This window comes from Pseudophryne corroboree, chromosome 2 (assembly GCF_028390025.1).
Source record: "Pseudophryne corroboree isolate aPseCor3 chromosome 2, aPseCor3.hap2, whole genome shotgun sequence".
Classification (NCBI taxonomy): Eukaryota; Metazoa; Chordata; class Amphibia; order Anura; family Myobatrachidae; genus Pseudophryne; species Pseudophryne corroboree.
In genome coordinates, this window is record NC_086445.1 from 889239303 (window position 1) to 889258139 (window position 18837).

Here is an 18837-nt window from a genome sequence, read left to right on the forward strand (position 1 = left end):
TGACAACCAAAGCACTGACGCCTTCCTTGCTCAGGCACAGTGTATTTATACCTGCAGCAAGGAAGGGATTGGCTAGGCAATTATGCAGATTATCAATACTGAGAACAGATTGGTGGAAATGATCAGCTGACAGAATCCAAGATGGCTGCGCCCATGCAGACACTTGGAGGGAAGTTTGGTTTGTAATCCATGTGGTAATGAAAACAGTAATGGCGGCGCCGGCCACCGGAGACAGGAGGCGCCAGGCTGACAGATGCACATCCAACCACGTGGACACAGCGGAGGCCGCGGCTGACGTAATCGCCACTCAGACACTCTGCATGCAGAAGTTCAGGGACGGCGGTGGAGGCCGCGGGAGACGCCATGCCAGGTGTAATATGGCGTTTACTGTGACAGCGTCCCAGAGTGACAGGAGAGGATGCAGGAATGTGAACATTATGATAACAGATGGGATCCGGTCCTGGAGCGCTGAGCCAGCCTTAGGAGGCATCTGATGGGTAAGAAATGGCGTCCAGATACCCGGATCGTGACACGTTGAAGCAAAATAGATACACATGATGGATACAATTAAGCCACAGTGTCTAAATGATCAGTTACATTTGAGAGTATTTGTATAAGATAGCTAAATTTAGTGATATAGATATACATTGTGTATTCCGGGTAATATATAGACCAAGTTGGCCCTATATTAAGGCTGACATGAGGGCTTTAGCAAAATAATAGACTGAATTGTCCAAGAAATGCTATATTTAAATTTTTTAATGTTAGTCATTTTATGTACGTTGTTTGTAATTGCAGGACTGCTTTGCAGGCATCCTGTTGCCATGGCTGCAGTGAACATCAGCCGAATATGTGTATGACACACAGTGCCGTAACTAGACATTCTAGCGCTGTGTGCAAGAAACTGCATCGGCGCCCCCCATATATAAAATAGGGCCAGTGCACACCATAGGCGCGCACCCAAAAATATGGGGTGTGTGGCCACGTAGCTCCCTTTTACACATTACGGCAGACAGAGTACCCTTTTACACAGTACGGAAGATATATTCCCATTTTACACATTAGGCAGCGTCCCCCTTTTTACACATTCTGGCAGGCAGAGTCCCCTTTTTACACATCATGGCAGCAAAGTCTCCTTTTTACACATTAGGCAGGGTCCCCTTTTTACACATTACGGCAGGCAGAGTCCCCTTTTTACACATACTGTAACAGTAGCCAGAGTCCCCCACGTTAGGCAGGCAGAGTCCCCCTTTTTTTAAACATTACAGCAACAGAGTCCCCCTTTTTACACATGAGAGTTCCCCATTTAAACACATTGAGCAGACACAATCCCCCTTTTTACACACTACAGCAGCTAGAGTCACCCTCTTTACACATTATGGCAGCAGAGTCCCCTTTTTACACATTAAGACAGCAGTCCCCCTTTTTAGACATTATGCAGGCAGAGTCCGAGAAAAAGAAAAAGACAGAGAAAGAGAGAGAAAGGGAGAGAGAGATACAGTGAAATAATGATACTTACCTGTGAGTCTCACATGCCTGGGGTGCTGACAGGGATGGGGGGTCACAGGCTGTGACACCCCCCCTATCATCACCCCAGGCATGTGAGAGACACACAGAGTCAGTGGAGACAGTTACTGGCCAGCCAGCTACAATATCCCGATCACCCCTCCATGGACCTGCCACCGCAAGTATCCCCTCCTCCCAGGTCTGGCTGCTGCTGTAAACACCCCTCGACCCACCCAGCAACCGCTGCCGCGAAACACCCCCTCCCCTCAGGAATTGCTTCAGAGCACTCACCCATCGACGGTCTGAGCTGTTCTTCGGAGTGCAGGTGGCCATGGCAGTACCAGGGGAAGTCTCCATGTGGGTAATGCACATCCTTTGCTCGGCTCCCCGCTAGAAGGAGCCGCAGGCGCGCCCTGGCTCTGTGTTTTCAGCGTGCTGCTGGAGACAAGGGAGGGAGGGAGCAGGGGAGCGCTGCTGCCGTCTGTAATTATATATGCAGCGCAGCATCCAGCAGAGAAGGAGCTGGGCGCAACGCTGCTATGATATTAGGTAGTGCTCAGCGTTGCTGCTTGCAGTAGCTAAACGGGGTGAATGTTGATGGTGCGCCCACAGCGCAAATGCGCTGTGTTCAACGTACCATCCGCCCACACCTAGTTACGGCCCTGGTGACACACTGTATACCAGAAGTTGAGGGCACAGTGTTCACCGGAAGTTCAGCTTCGGGAGGTGCGGTGGGTGACACGATATCTGCAAATGTGATTCTGAAGGTATATAAGGTAAATATCATTACTGTAATAATGAAAATTCTCTTAATTTGCGCTATTAACAGAGCAGCACCATGGAGAGGACCCCTGTTAGTTGGGACCTTGGAAAATCACACAATCACAACAGATATCCTAGTGCATTAATACATATATAACTGTATATTCTATACAAAGATAAAATGTACAGATCAATTTGCTTCAACTGACCAGTAATATGTTCCATATGTCACGGACCTTTGTTTGGTGGGTCAATACGGAGCCCCCTAGGATGAAAACCCCTCACCAGAAATCACCCAAGAAATAGTAACTGTTAATGGTCAAGCAATTACGTTTTATTTTTTCAATATTTTGCTTAAAAAATGTTAAAAAGATGAATGACATAAAAATCTTTACAACACCAATACATTCATATATATGTCTTTGTACAGAAGAGGGTACAGAATCCCTCCATCACTTTAACAAAAGGTGTGAGCTCTGGGTGTAGATTATAAATACAGTGACATGGTGAATGTGAATTAGTGAACCCTACGTGTTTCTTCACTAAGACTTCATCAGGGGTACGGTTCTTAAAAGATGAAAAGGATAGGTTATGAAGAGAGGAAAATTTAGAATATCTATTATAATGAATCACATTTTTAGATAGTTTATATGCTATATAACAATTTGCTTTTGGTGGAATATGTGGGGACAGCCAATCTTCAGATCTAATTTAGAAAACTGTCATAATCTGTAATAATGTTTAATGTAATGTTTGTTTGTGCTGCTTGAAGTTGGGTGAATAAAGCCAGAAATGAAGCGATACTGGCTTCGCGCCACTTTGGGTGGTGAATGGGACAAACAGAGAGCCGGGAGCTGCGCTACGCATGACATTCCGGGCTCTCTCTGTGGCCGGACCAGCCCAACAGCCCTTCAGCCTTTCTGGACTTTGCATATATATATATATATATATATCCCGCCTTAAAAACAGCCGACTTGTGTCATTTTTTTGAACCTTTGAGTGCCGCCTTTGGAGGGATATATTACGTGGAGCCGTGCAAGCTTACATGTGGAAGGCACCGGGTGCAGTATGTGATTTATGTCAACGGAGTGCCGGAGTTGGAGGAATATATATATATATATATATATATATATATATATATAAAATTATTATTATCCTTTATTGATATGGCGCCCAATTACAGAGTACATATTCACATAATCAAAACAGGAAAACAGCAACTTACAGTTGAAGACAATATAGGACAAATACAGCATAAATAAACACAGTTACATCAGCAGATGACACTAAAATAAGTATCAGGTGGCAGAAGACAGCGGAATTTGGTGCAGTTAAAGAATATCAAAGTAAGAAAAGGATAAGCACATGAGGGAAGAGGGCCCTACTCATGAGAGCTTACATTCTAAAGATATATATATATATATATATATATATACTTATATTTTACTTTAATGGTGTCCATTGGCACCTCAGTGGCTAGCTAGTATAGTAGCTGGGTTAGCATGACTATATATTCTGAGGCTGAAGTACAATAGATATCTGCATGTGACCAAACTGAAGACAGTTAAAGACCTTTGATAATGCTTAGCCCAGTCAAACAGCAGAGAGTATGAAAATAGCAACTGTATGATGGATAGCATAGATTTGTCCTTATCACATACTGTAACAGCACAGGGAGTCTGAGAAGAACAAGAACTGAGGTTTAATTTTATCAGGTTCAGGTCTGGTATACTGCAGACCCCCGGTGCATCAGAATACCACGAGTTAGGGTATATGAAGGGATTGATTTGCTGTTGCCATGCGATAATTGGGGACATTTTCCAATATCCTCAGTATAGGAGGCTGTTTAGATGGTTGATTTATTAATAATACTAGTCCATTGCTGACCACAAGTAGAGGTACAGGTCAGGATCTTGGCAGTCGGGATACATATAGTCAGAATACCGACTGTGGAATCCTGACAGTCAGAATCCCAACAGATCCTGATGCTAAGTAATAGGGTTAGGAACTAGGAGGAGGGTTAGGCTGTGCGTGTAGGGGGAGTCTAGGGCTAGGTAAAATACTTACCAGGGTTAGGTAAAATACTTACCAGGATACATCAGGATTCTGAGCGTCTTTGGGATAATGCCCGGATTTCGTACCCAACCTATAGTAAGGGCTGTTGCTCTTGAATGGGGAATTTGTGCAGCCTGACCAAATTTTTACTCTTCATACTAGAAACATACAAAATGGCATAAAGTGTAGATAAGAACAAGGCAAAAAAACATGTAAATGCGAGAGATGGGCAGACATGAGGCCAGGGAGCAGGTAATGGAGACACAGGTTGAGGAATGGGACCTGTATCTACTGTATGCCTCTCTGTACATTAGTTTATTGCTTAACACAGGGTTCAGGTTCCAGTAGTCTTAGCAAATGACAAACTTGATGCCACCTAAACCACATCAATTTATGACAGTTCTGATATGCAATATCCCAAAAAAGAGATTGTCAAGTGAAAATTGGTACCGTTATTGGTAGTGATAGTTCAGATTTTATGAAATGTATACCAAACCATGTTTAGTGCCACATAATTGTTTTAGGCATGTACATTTTAAATATTTAGACCAAATACCAAACAGCTTGCTCATCTCTTACTGCTAGTCACTAAGGAATGTACTTGTCAGTATGTACTGACACATCAGCTATAGTCATAGGCAATTGAGAGGGAAACAGAGTAGATGTCGACCACAACCTTAAGACATGACTGGCAACACCTGACCGCTCCTTTAGGATGTGACTGCCAGCTTGGTGCTTGGCAGAAAGTGGCTGTACCCATGGTCAGACTGATAAATTGGCTTGGCATATACTAGGTCTATCATGCTGGGCACCACCCTTCTTGCTTAAACTAGAAGACAATGCCATCATTCAAAAACTTTGATGTTGTGACACCTCTGCATGCAGTATTAGAACAGAACGTGTAAGTGTTCCTCGGGATTAAAAGTTGTCTTGAAAAAGTTAACAACATTATTATTATTATTATTATTATGTATTTATACATATATCAAGTTACTAAATAATTTTTTATTAAAGTAAATAAATCAGTTCAATTTAAAATGATCCATATTATATTTGAGGGTTAGTGTTCCTTAAAGAGCAGAGAAAGCAGCCTGGTATACTTCAGCTATCGCAGTGTCAGTAATATTGTAATACATTTAATCAAAGTAATAACATATCATCATTAAAGATGTGCACCGGACATTTTTCGGGTTTTGTGTTTTGGTTTTGGATTCGGTTCCGCGGCCGTGTTTTGGATTTGGACGCGTTTTTGCAAAACCTCCCTGAAATTTTTTTGTCGGATTCGGGTGTGTTTTGTATTCGGGTGTTTTTTTCCAAAAATCCCTCAAAAACAGCTTAAATCATAGAATTTGGGGGTAATTTTGATCCCATATATTATTAACCTCAATAACCATAATTTCCACTCATTTCCAGTCTATTCTGAACACCTCACACCTCACAATATTATTTTTAGTCCTAAAATTTGCACCGAGGTCGCTGGATGACTAAGCTAAGCGACCCAAGTGGCCGGCACAAACACCTGGCCCATCTAGGAGTGGCACTGCAGTGTCAGACAGGATGGCACTTAAAAAAAATTGGCCCCAAACATCACATGATGCAAAGATAAATTAAAGAGAAAAAGAGGTGCAAGATGGAATTGTCCTTGGGCCCTCCCTCCCACCCTTATGTTAAACAGGACATGCACACTTTAACAAACCCATCATTTCAGCGACAGGGTCTGCCACACGACTGTGACTGAAATGACTGGTTGGTTTGGGCCCCCACCAAAAAAGAAGCAATCAATCTCTCCTTGCACAAACTGGCTCTACAGAGGCAAGTTGTCCACCTCCTCCTCATCGTCCGATTCCTCACCCCTTTCACTGTGTACATCCCCCTCCTCACAGATTATTAATTCGTCCCCACTGCAATCCACCATCTCAGGTCCCTGTGTACTTTCTGGAAGCAATTGCTGGTGAATGTCTCCACGGAGGAATTGATTATAATTCATTTTGATGAACATCATCTTCTCCACATTTTCTGGAAGTAACCTCGTACGCCGATTGCTGACAATGTGAGCGGCTGCACTAAACACTCTTTCGGAGTACACACTGGAGGGGGGCAACTTAGGTAAAATAAAGCCAGTTTGTGCAAGGGCCTCCAAATTGCCTCTTTTTCCTGCCAGTATACGTACGGACTGTCTGACGTGCCTACTTGGATGCGGTCACTCATATAATCCTCCACCATTCTTTCAATGGTGAGAGAATCATATGCAGTGACAGTAGACGACATGTTAGTAATCGTTGGCAGGTCCTTCAGTCCGGACCAGATGTCAGCACTCGCTCCAGACTGCCCTGTATCACCGCCAGCGGGTGGGCTCGGAATTTTTAGCCTTTTCCTCGCAGCCCCAGTTGCGGTAGAATGTGAAGGAGGAGCTGTTGACGGGTCACGTTCCGCTTGACTTGACAATTTTCTCACCAGCAGGTCTTTGCACCTCTGCAGACTTGTGTCTGCCGGAAAGAGAGATACAACGTAGGCGTTAAACCTAGGATCGAGCACGGTGGCCAAAATGTAGTGCTCTGATTTCAACAGATTGACCACACATGAATCTTGGTTAAGCGAATTAAGGGCTGCATCCACAAGTCCCACATGCCTAGCGGAATCGCTCCGTTTTAGATCCTTCTTCAATCTCTCCAGCTTCTTCTACAAAAGCCTGATGAGGGGAATGACCTGACTCAGGCTGGCAATGTCTGAACTGACTTCACGCGTGGCAAGGAGGTCTGGATTTGGAGTCACCCTCAAAATTAAAGTGGAAAAACACACTACAGGCTGATCCAATTTTGATGTAATGTCCTTAAAACAAGTCAGAATGAGGCTCAGTAGTGTGTGTGGCCTCCACATGCCTGTATGACCTCCCTACAACCCACACAAGTGGCTCAGGTACTGCAGCTCATCCAGGATGGCACATCAATGCAAACTGTGGCAAGAAGGTATGCTGTGTCTGTCAGTGTAGTGTCCAGAGCATGGAGGCGCTACCAGGAGACAGGCCAGTACATCAGGGGATGTGGAGGAGGCCGTAGGAGGGCAACAACCCAGCAGCAGGACCGCTACCTCCGGCTTTGTGCAAGGAGGAACAGGAGGCGCACTGCCAGAGCCCTGCAAAATGACCTCCAGCAAGCCACAAATGTGCATGTGTCTACTCAAATGATCAGAAACAGACTCCATGAGGGTGGTATGAGGGCCCGACGTCCACAGGTGGGGGTTGTGCTTACAGCCCAACACCGTGCAGGACGTTTGGCATTTGCCAGAGAACACCAAGATTGGCAAATTCGCCACTGGCGCCCTGTGCTCTTCACAGATGAAAGCAGGTTCTCACTGACCACATGTGACAGACGTGACAGAGTCTGGAGATGCCAAGGAGAACGTTCTGCTGCCTGCAACATCCTCCAGCATGACCGATTTGGCAGTGGGTCAGTAATGGTGTGGGGTGGCATTTCTTTGGGAGGCCGCACAGCCCTCCATGTGCTCGCCAGAGGTAGTCTGACTGCCATTAGGTACCGAGATGAGATCCTCAGACCCTTGTGAGACCATATGCTGGTGCGGTTGGCCCTGGTTCCTCCTAATGCAAGACAATGTTAGACCTCATGTGGCTAGAGTGTGTCAGCAGTTCCTGCAAGATGAAGGCATTGATGCTATGGACTGGCCCGACCATTCCCCAGACCTGAATCCAATTGTGCACATCTGGGACATCATGTCTCGCTCCATCCACCAACGCTACGTTGCACCACAGACTGTCCAGGAGTTGGTGGATGCTTTAGTCCAGGTCTGGGAGGAGATCCCTCAGGAGACCATCTGCCACCTCATCAGGAGCATGCCCAGGCATTGTAGGGAGGTCATACAGGCACGTGGAGGCCACAAACACTACTGAGCCTCATTTTGACTTGTTTTAAGGACATTACATCAAAGTTGGATCAGCCTGTAGTGTGTTTTTCCACTTTAATTTTGAGGGTGACTCCAAATCCAGACCTCCATGGGTTAATAAATTTGATTTCCATTGATAATTTTTGTGTGATTTTGTTGTCAGCACATTCAACTATGTAAAGAACAAAGTATTTAATAAGAATATTTCATTCATTCAGATCTAGGATGTGTCATTTTAGTGTTCCCTTTATTTTTTTGAGCAGTTTATGTATATATATATATATATATATATATATATATATACTGGTGGTCAGCAAAATTCTGCACTGTCCTCCTACTATATACTGCGCACAACTACAATGCAGCACAGATATGGATAGTATACTTGATGACACAGAGGTAGAGCAATGGACTACTGTACCGTACTGCTATATATATACTGGTGGTCATCAAAATTCTGCACTGTCCTCCTACTATATACTGCACACAACTACAGCGCAGCACAGATATGGATAGTATACTTGACGTCACAGAGGTAGAGCAATGGACTACTGTACCGTACTGCTATACATATATACTGGTGGTCAGCAAAATTCTGCACTGTCCTCCTACTATATACTGCGCACAACTACAATGCAGCACAGATATGGATAGTATACTTGACGACACAGAGGTAGAGCAATGGACTACTGTACCGTACTGCTATATATATACTGGTGGTCAGCAAAATTCTGCACTGTCCTCCTACTATATACTGCGCACAACTACAATGCAGCACAGATGTGGAAAGTATACTTGATGACACAGAGGTAGAGCAATGGACTACTGTACCGTACTGCTATATATATATATATATATATATATATACTGGTGGTCAGCAAAATTCTGCACTGTCCTCCTACTATATACTGCGCACAACTACAATGCAGCAATGATATGGATAGTATACTTGACGACACATAGGAATAGCAATGGACTACTGTACCGTACTGCTATATATATACTGGTGGTCAGCAAAATTCTGCACTGTCTTCCTACTATAAACTGCGCACAACTACAATGCAGCACAGATGTGGAAAGTATACTTGACGACACAGAGGTAGAGCAATGGACTACTGTAACGTACTGCTATATATATATATACTGGTGGTCAGCAAAATTCTGCACTGTCCTCCTACTGTATACTGCACACAACTACAATGCAGCACAGATATGGATAGTATACTTGACGACACAGAGGTAGAGCAATGGACTACTGTACCGTACTGCTATATATATACTGGTGGTCAGCAAAATTCTGCACTGTCCTCCTACTATATACTACGCACAACTACAATGCAGCACAGATATGGAGCGTTTTCAGGCAGAGAACGTAGATATTTGCAGCACACTGAGCACAGATATTTGCAGCACACTGAGCACAGATATTTGCAGCACACTGAACACAGAAACTAAGAGAACGCAGCCACGTCCTCTCGCTATCATCTACAATGCACGAGTGAAAATTGCGGTGACGCGCGGCTCTTTATATGCAATATGAATTTGGCGAGAATACGACAGTGGGATGATGACGTTCGGGCGCGTTTGTGTTAACCGAGCAAGGCGGGAAGATCCGAGGCTGCCTCGGAACCGTGTAAAATGGGTGAAGTTCATGGGAGTTCGGATCTCGAGGATCCGAACCCACTCATCTCTAATCATCATACCTCCCAACTGTTTCATGATTAGACACTGTCCCGCTGTACCACCTGCAGGCCAATGTGTCCCGTGGTGGGTTAGGGGAGCCTTTGATCACCCACTGCTCAGCTCTGCAAAGCAGCAGGTGATTGTGCACAGCATTTATACAGTGCAGGGAGGTGAGCCGGGGGCTGCCCAGCTGCTTGGGGAGAATTGGGCATGCCCCCAAAATACTAAAGCAAGGGTTGTGTAATGAGACCATGCCCCATTCATACAGAACCATTCTCCTCTTAGCCGAGGTCATGCCCCCTTTTTGTACAGGCGCACCTTTAGTGTGCTAGGGTCCTGACTCTGTGGGACTGAAAGTTAAGATGTAAATATGTAAATATCAGAAGGCATTTAACTAAGGCTGTGTATACACTTGGGTGACAAAAAATGCACATCCAGCTTTTGCTTCGGCATACACGCTTACCAATCAGCACTCAATATGTTGAGCCATTCGCAGGGTCGGACCAAGCTATTTTTCCCCCAGTAAACAAAGATATATTTTGGTGCTCCTTGATGGGATAAAAGGGACAGTGCATGCAAGGGATGTGGTCTCATAATAAAGTGGCGTAACTACACAATTGTACCCCCAAGGGTACAGGATGATAGTGGGTGACAGGGAGATAGTGGTTGAGTGAGGCAGGGGTGACAGGGAGATAGTGGTTGAGTGAGGCAGGTGTGACAGGGAGATAGTGGTTGAGTGAAACAGGGGTGACAGGGAGATAGTTGGTGACTGAGGCAAGGGTGAGAGGGAGATAGTGGGAGATTGAGGCAAGAGTGACAGGTAGATAGTAGGTGACTCAGATAGTGGGTGACAGGGAGATAGTAGATGAATGAGGTAGGGGTGACAGGGAGATAGTAGGTGACTCAGGTAGTGGGTGACAGGTAGATAGTAGGTGACTCAGATAGTGGGTGACAGGGAGATAGTAGGTGAACGAGGTAAGGGTGACAGGGAGATAGTTGTGACTGAGGCAAGGGTAACAGGTAGTGGATGACTGTGGTAGAGGTTACAGGGAGATAGTGGGTGACCCAGTGCCATTTAGCAACATTAAACCCATACCCAGAACAAATACCCTTGGCGCAAAGGGTATTTGTTCTAGATACTGACCAATTAAAAAAAAATCTAAAAATATTTTTTTCCACTCTAACCCAGGCTGCATGGACACTCACTCACACAACACCATTTATCTAAGGGAGTGCAGGCCACACCTCCAGTTGCATTTAAGCCCATACCCTCCAGGTGCAGGTGTCACCTCAATGGATCCATCCCAGTTAATGAATACTGCGCTGCTGTGGGTCATCCTACCAGAGCCGAAACTAGGGAGGGGCTAGGGGGGCATGTGACCCGGGCGCGGGATTGGATAGGGCGCTGGGATCAGCTGCATCTGACACAGCAGAGAATCTAGTGAAGAAACTGGGATTTGTAGTCATGTGTGCTACTGCTTACACTTTATGCAGTAGCATAGAGACTACAAATCCCTTGATGCATTGCACCCTGCAGAAGATGGCCGCCGCTCGAGCTAGGGAGTCAGGGAAACGTCTAGTTTCCCTTCCTCAGCTGCAAGCCGAAAAAGTATTCCAGCCGCCCGCCCGCCCTAGCTATGAATGTGGTCATGCTGCTGACCTTTCTCTGGCCCCACACAGAACTGCATTCAGCGTTTCAGCACAGTGATAGCACAGTGATGGATGGAAGCAGGACTTGGGGGAATCGAGGTAAAACACATACACACACACACACTCACTGTGACTGGTGTTAACCCCTGCAGCTCATTTAAACTAGTTTACTTAAATAGTATATTTCCCTAATCTATAATGCTGAGACTGCTCATCTTCACCACTGTGACAGCTACAAATTTATATATATATATATATATATATGTGGCTGCGTACATATATACACACACGTATGTGTATATATGTATATATATATATATATATATCAGTGATCGCAAAAACGCGCTATAACGCGTATTTTACGCGTTATAGGCAGTGGGGGACTCAGTTTTTAAAAACGAGGGGGTCCTGCGGGACGCGCTGTGACTCCTCTACCAATTACCGCGGCCAGCATCACACGTCTCTTCAACCAGTCATAGCCAGCAGTGTCCCCAACCAATCACTGCTGGCAGCGTTTCCTGTCATCCAATCACCGCGGCAGCCTCCGTCCTGACTTTTCTTCCCGCTCTGCAGTCTGAATCCTCCTCCTTGGGCTCCGGGTGACAGCAATGTGTAACGTGCTCTACCCGGTGCAAAGTGTATAACGTGCTGTACCCGGTGCAAAGTGTATAACGTGCTCTACCCGGTGCAAAGTGTATAACATGCTCTACCCGGTGCAAAGTGTATAACGTGCTGTACCCGGTGCAAAGTGTATAACGTGCTCTACCCGGTGCAAAGTGTATAACGTGCTCTACCCGGTGCAAAGTGTATAACGTGCTCTACCCGGTGCAAAGTGTATAACGTGCTCTACCCGGTGCAAAGTGTATAACGTGCTCTACCCGGTGCAAAGTGTATAACGTGCTGTACCCGGTGCAAAGTGTATAACGTGCTCTACCCGGTGCAAACTGTATAACGTGCTCTACCCGATGCAAACTGTATAACGTGCTCTACCCGGTGCAAACTGTATAACGTGCTCTACCCGGTGCAAACTGTATAACGTGCTCTACCCGGTGCAAAGTGTATAACGTGCTCTACCCGGTGCAAAGTGTATAACGTGCTCTACCCACTGCAAAGTGTATAACGTGCTCTACCCACTGCAAAGTGTATAACGTGCTCTACCCGGTGCAAAGTGTATAACGTGCTCTACCCACTGCAAAGTGTATAACGTGCTCTACCCACTGCAAAGTGTATAACGTGCTCTACCCACTGCAAAGTGTATAACGTGCTCTACCCGCTGCAAAGTGTATAACGTGCTCTACCCGGTGCAAAGTGTGTAACGTGCTCTACCCGGTGCAAAGTGTGTAACGTGCTCTACCCGGTGCAAAGTGTATAACGTGCTCTACCCGGTGCAAAGTGTGTAACGTGCTCTACCCGGTGCAAAGTGTGTAACGTGCTCTACCCGGTGCAAAGTGTATAACGTACTCTACCCAGTGCAAAGTGTGTAACGTGCTCTACCCCGATGCAATGTGCATAAGCGGCACTACTGTGTGGTGTAATGTGAATTGGCACTATTATGTGGCCACGCCCCTAAATTTTAGCGGCGCGCCTTCGGCGCGCATTGTCTGTTCTTTGCAGTGTAGGGCGGGGAGCACCAATTCACTTTCTGCCACAAGGGCACCAAAATGTCTAGTTACAGCTCTGGTGCAGTGTCTGTATGCTACACAGCCCAGCAGCTTTCTCACTTCCCCCCCCTCCTGCTACACTTTTGTAGTGTCCAAATCAAGTCTGTTTTTATGTTTGAATCGGTAATGAGATTAATATGAACCTTTACTCCAATGGGACTCAGAAAAGGACCGGTCTATATATATACACCATGTGTGTATTACGGGGGTCTGCTGGTCTGAGGGATATCTGTTTTGTGTTTAGTTGTTTGTTTCTTAATTATTTTTTTTTATTTTTATTTTATTTTTCTATTTTATTTTATATATATATAGAATTTTTTTATTTTATTTTATTTTTTTTATTTTTTTTTGGGGGGGGGCGCTAAATTTCTGTCTTGCCCCGGGTGCCGTTAGTCCTAGTTTCGGCCCTGATCCTACAGTGCTTCTCAGCCGTGCATGCAGTGTCCACTCTAACAGTAGTATGGGAGCGGCGTTGCGGCGGAGTCCTGCGAGCAGGGTTGCAGGTGCCCAGCGATGTCCAGGGAGCAGCGTTGTGGCAGTGTCCTGGGAGTGGCGTTGTGGTGGTGTCCTGCGAGCAGCATTGCAGGTGCCGGTGGTGTTCTGGGAGTGGCGTTGCAGCATTATCCAGGGAGTGGGATTGCCGGCGGTGTCCTGGGAACAGGGGGGGGTTATGGTGAATGCAGCCGCGGTTCCCTGCACATTGTTGTGCTCTATGTGGCTTCGTACTCGCATAATGGTTGGGCTGGTCCTGGTCACACGACAAAACTGGACAAGTAATTGATTTTGCCCGCCCAGCTGCAATGTAATTCTCTGCAGCCAGTGTATGGCCGATCAGTGGGTCACCTGTACACACAGCCAGTCATTAAAAAAATCGAGTAGTACAGGTTACTCAATTAGAGAGCGCTCCTCAGTTTATTAGTTAGCACAATGGTTTAAAATAAAAACAAAACAATAAAATGAATGGTACAGAGAGAGTTAGAGAGTTCTGTTGCCAGCGGTAACTCTCTAGTGCAATAAGGATATCTACACCAATTTTACCTGTGAGACTAAACAAATTATATGAGATGGAAGCATATTAAACACAAATGTGGATGGTGAGAGTATGCATACAGAATACCATTGATTTTATTGTTTTTATTTGAAACCATTGTGTTAACTAATAAATTAATGAGCGCTCTCTAATTGAGTAACCTGTACTACTCATTTTTTTTCATGTTAATTATCTTTATGACTGCCAAGTCATTTGGGAGCAGCTTAGAGAAGAAAAAAGGGCACTACTAATGTGGAGACCTTTCTTTTTATAATAATATAGATATATTACAGTGCCCAAATTTTTTATTTAATTGTAACACAGCCAACCATGCTAAGGAATCCGCAAGATATATTGCCATCACTTGTGCTGCAAAGTTGACGCAATATGTCTGTGGAAGGCATCATTCACAGATATATTGAGTGCACACCCGCTGATCTGCCACTGATATAACATAACATTCGTTCAATATAACGGATGATATATTGACCAGTGTGAACCCAGGCTACAGATGTGTCCTCAAACATGTTTGCAATCAATTGCTGCTTGGCGGTGCATTGCTGCGATCATGGCACAGCGTACCGGCAGCAATCTATTGTTCTGCTATTACTAATGCCGCCAACATATATTGATTACAGGAATGAGTTGTGGGAGCATAGTCCTATTGAGAATCGCTGCGTCTCCATTGCATTGTGCAGTGGAAGCATCGCATCCCCGCTGCCTGTGGCCTCAGTTCATCTTTTCCAATACAGACTAGCAAGCGCGTGTGTACGCATGCTCCCGCTAAGGTACGCTATGCCAGGAACAGCAGCCTGTGATGTGCAAAGATGTGCGAGGACACATCTGTAAGTCTCACAAGCTACAGTTGGGTAAATGTATGAAGCAGTGATAAGAGTGGAGAAGTAAGCCAGTGGAGAAGTTGCCCATGGCAACCAATCAGCATTGAAGTAACATTTATCATTTGCATACTATAAAATTATACAGAGCAGCTGATTGGTTGCCATGGGCAACTTCTCCACTGGCTCACTTCTCCATTCTTATCACTGCTTCATAAATTTACCTCAGTATAACTAACTAATCTGAAAGTAAAACAGGAATGAGATGTCACTGATTACTATTAGAGTGTGTCACAGGAAAGTGTACACAATGGGCCTAATTCTGAGTTGATCGCAGCATCAAATTTGTTAGCAGTTGGGCAGAACCATGTGCACTGCAGGGGGGGGGGCAGATATAACATGTGCAGAGAGAGTCAGATATGTGTGGGGTGTATTCAAACTGAAATCTAAACTGCAGTGTAAAATTAAAGCAGCCAGTATTTACCCTGCGCAGAAACAAAATAACCCACCCAAATCTAACTCTCTGCAAATGTTATATCTGCCCTCCCTGCAGTGCACATGGTTTTGCCCACTTGCTAACAAAATTGCTGCTGCGATCAACTCGGAATTAGGCCCAATGGGGGTAATTCTGAGTTGATCGCAGCAGGAATTTTGTTAGCAGTTGGGCAAAACCATGTGCACTGCAGGGGAGGCAGATATAACATGTGCAGAGAGAGTTAGATTTGGGTGGGGTGTGTTCAATCTGCAATCTAAATTGCATCGTAAAAATAAAGCAGACAGTATTTACCTTGCACAGAAACAAAATAACCCACCCAAATCTAACTCTCTCTGCACATGTTATATCTGTCCACCCTGCAGTGCACATGGTTTTGCCCAATTGCTAACAAAATTCCTGCTGCGATCAACTCAGAATTAGGCCCAATGTTGTGTAGGTCTTTCATATGTGATACTGAATTTCTAGGTGAAGATCTCTCAATGGGGCATATTTATTAAAGTTATTTTGCAGATAATTTCTGTGTTTAGGAGATCCCTGCAAAGTGTAAACATCCCTAGGCTGTAACAAGAAGGGACTACATATCTCCGATATCTGCTAAGATCCCTCCATTTCCAAAAGCAAAAGCAGCCATTTCTATTGGGGCTGCTAAACTATTGGATATACTATACCAATCAGGACCTTGGCCCCAGCAACTCTCACCAGGTAAAGATGCCTATGGACTATTGTAGCAAATGTTTAACCGAAGACAAATCCTCTAGATCCTTACCCTTTTGGTACACACTGGCACATGCGCAGGATGATGGCAGTGGTAGCACTGGCATATTTATAATGGGTGCAGTGTGTGCGGTGCACACGGGCCCCCAGGGATCCAGAGGGCCCCAAACTGCACACCCTGCACCCATTAATTGAAATACCCTCCAGAGTCCTGCAGCGCAACAGCAACGCTGCCGAAAAGCACTGGGAAAATGGCGTGGTGCCATTTTTCCTGGTGATTAGCGCGTGCACAGTAGGAAAATCACTGGTAAAATGGCCGCCATGCCCTAAAGCAGTCCAGTATTGCCAGTCATCGTTTCAGTATTGCCACTATCGTCATGATAACAAACAATAGTAAATGTCATTAGGGGCATAGCCAGAACTTTGTGGGCCCCATAGAAACATTTTGAAGGGGAACCTGTCCCAATGCTTCTAGAGAGACACCTCTCTGCAGCAGTTGTTAATGTTATACCCCATAATAGTGCCCTCATTCATTTTCTGAACCGCAATATCCCCATTGGAGGTGCCAGTGCATGCACGCAGGTCCCGTCCAGCATGTGCGTGGCCAATGCGACAGCATCGCATTGGATCCGAATGCCTCTACCTGATTGACAAGTAGATGCGTTTGCGGGGCAGGCGAGGGTGATGACGGACCGCTGCAGGGCGGAGCGGGGAAAACTGGTGTTGCCATAAAAAAATGGCAACGGGCTGCCAGGCTGCAGAGACAGGCGGCCATCCACAGTTGTTGCGACAGCAATTACATTTATATATTGTGAGCCCCAAGGCAAAATTCTGTAAGGGTACCACCCAATGTATATAACACATGTAACTATGACAGAAAATGTGGGCCCTTCAACTCTGGGCCCCATCCAATCATCCCCTCTCTCTGCTTTGGGCCCCATTAAACATCCAATAACAGATACTGGACAAACTGTATTTGGCTTCAAAAAAGTGTCTGGCAGTAGGTTGATCACTTGATCCACTCAGCAAGGCTGCTCAGATCGTGGATCTATGGCCCGGAAAACACGATTCAACCTCAAGAATTACAAAGATGATGTGGGCGCATGCGCAGGGCCCGTCCTGCGCATGTGCCCGCATTCTCTGTGGGGGGGGGGGGGTAGGCAACGCTCCGTTTCCTAGGCAGAGACGGAGCATTGCGGGGGTGGCGGCATGAAAATGTGGGCGTGCTGGCACGAATGGGGGGCGTGGTGTAGTCATGATTGGGGCACCTGCTTGACGTCACATGCAGCCGCTGCGATCAAAAAAGATGGCGGTGGGCCTCCTGCGATTACAGCCAGGCTGCACCGGCAGGAGGCTTCTAACTTTTTGGGTTCATGCTGAAATTGTGGTGCGACCGCAATTTCAGCATGGCCGCAGAGGGGAGGCGACGGGCAGCAAAAGGATTGTTTATTCTGCTTTTTAGCAGAATTTATAATCCTTACTGAAACGGGTCCTATGTCCAGAGATCCTCTCCTTGAATTTACATTGGGTGTTGCCCACATAAGAAAGCACACATGGGCAAATTATTTGATAAACAACATATGCATTATAATTCATGATGATGCATATTTTATATTTCTTACAATTGGGATGAAAAAATTAATTGCCCAGAATCATATACCTACAATTAACGCATGAACATCTAAAGCAGCCATTTTTTCTGTATGACAAAAAGTGTTTTGATGCACCCTGATCACGTACAGTAATATCAGATCTAACAAGTAGGTTTCTCTATTTTTTTCAGTGGAAATTACAGGTCATTAATTTGATATTAGATAAAGGTTAGGATTAGGGATGAGCGGGTTCGGTTCTCAGAGAACCGAACCGTACCGAACTTCACCGTTCGAGTCCGGTTCCGAGCCAGGCTCGGGTTTTTCCGCCTGACTCAGAAATCAGAGGCAAAACGTCATCATCTCGCTGTCGGATTCTCACGGGGTTTGGATCCCATATACGGAGCCGAGCGTCCCAGACATTTTCACTCCGCCATTGGAGAGTGTAGACAGAGGATGTGTCTCCGTTCTCTCAGTGTCCTCAGTGTCCGTGTCTTGTCCTGTATCTGTCCAGTCACAGTGCTTGTGTCCTCTGCTGCCATATGTCCAGTGCTGTCCAGTGCTGCTGTGTTGTGCTGCATCAGTTCAGTGGTGGTGTGTTGTGCTGCATCAGTCACAGTGGCGGTGTCCTCTGCTGCCATATGTCCAGTGCTGCTGTATAATAAGCCCCTTACAGTGTTGCTGTGTTGTGCTGCATCAGACCAGTGGTAGTGTCGTGGCCATCAGTCATTCCAGGGGCCAGGCAGTCACAGTGGTATATGCTGCTGCTATATGTCCACTGCTGCCGTATAATAAACAACAACAAGTCCCTTACAGTGTTGCTGTGTTGTGCTGCATCAGAGCAGTGGTAGTGTCCTGTGCATCAGCCATTCCTGTGCCGCATATTGTGTTATATAACTCCAGAAAAATAATGGAGAACAAAAATTTGGAGGATAAAACAGGGAAGATCAAGAACCAC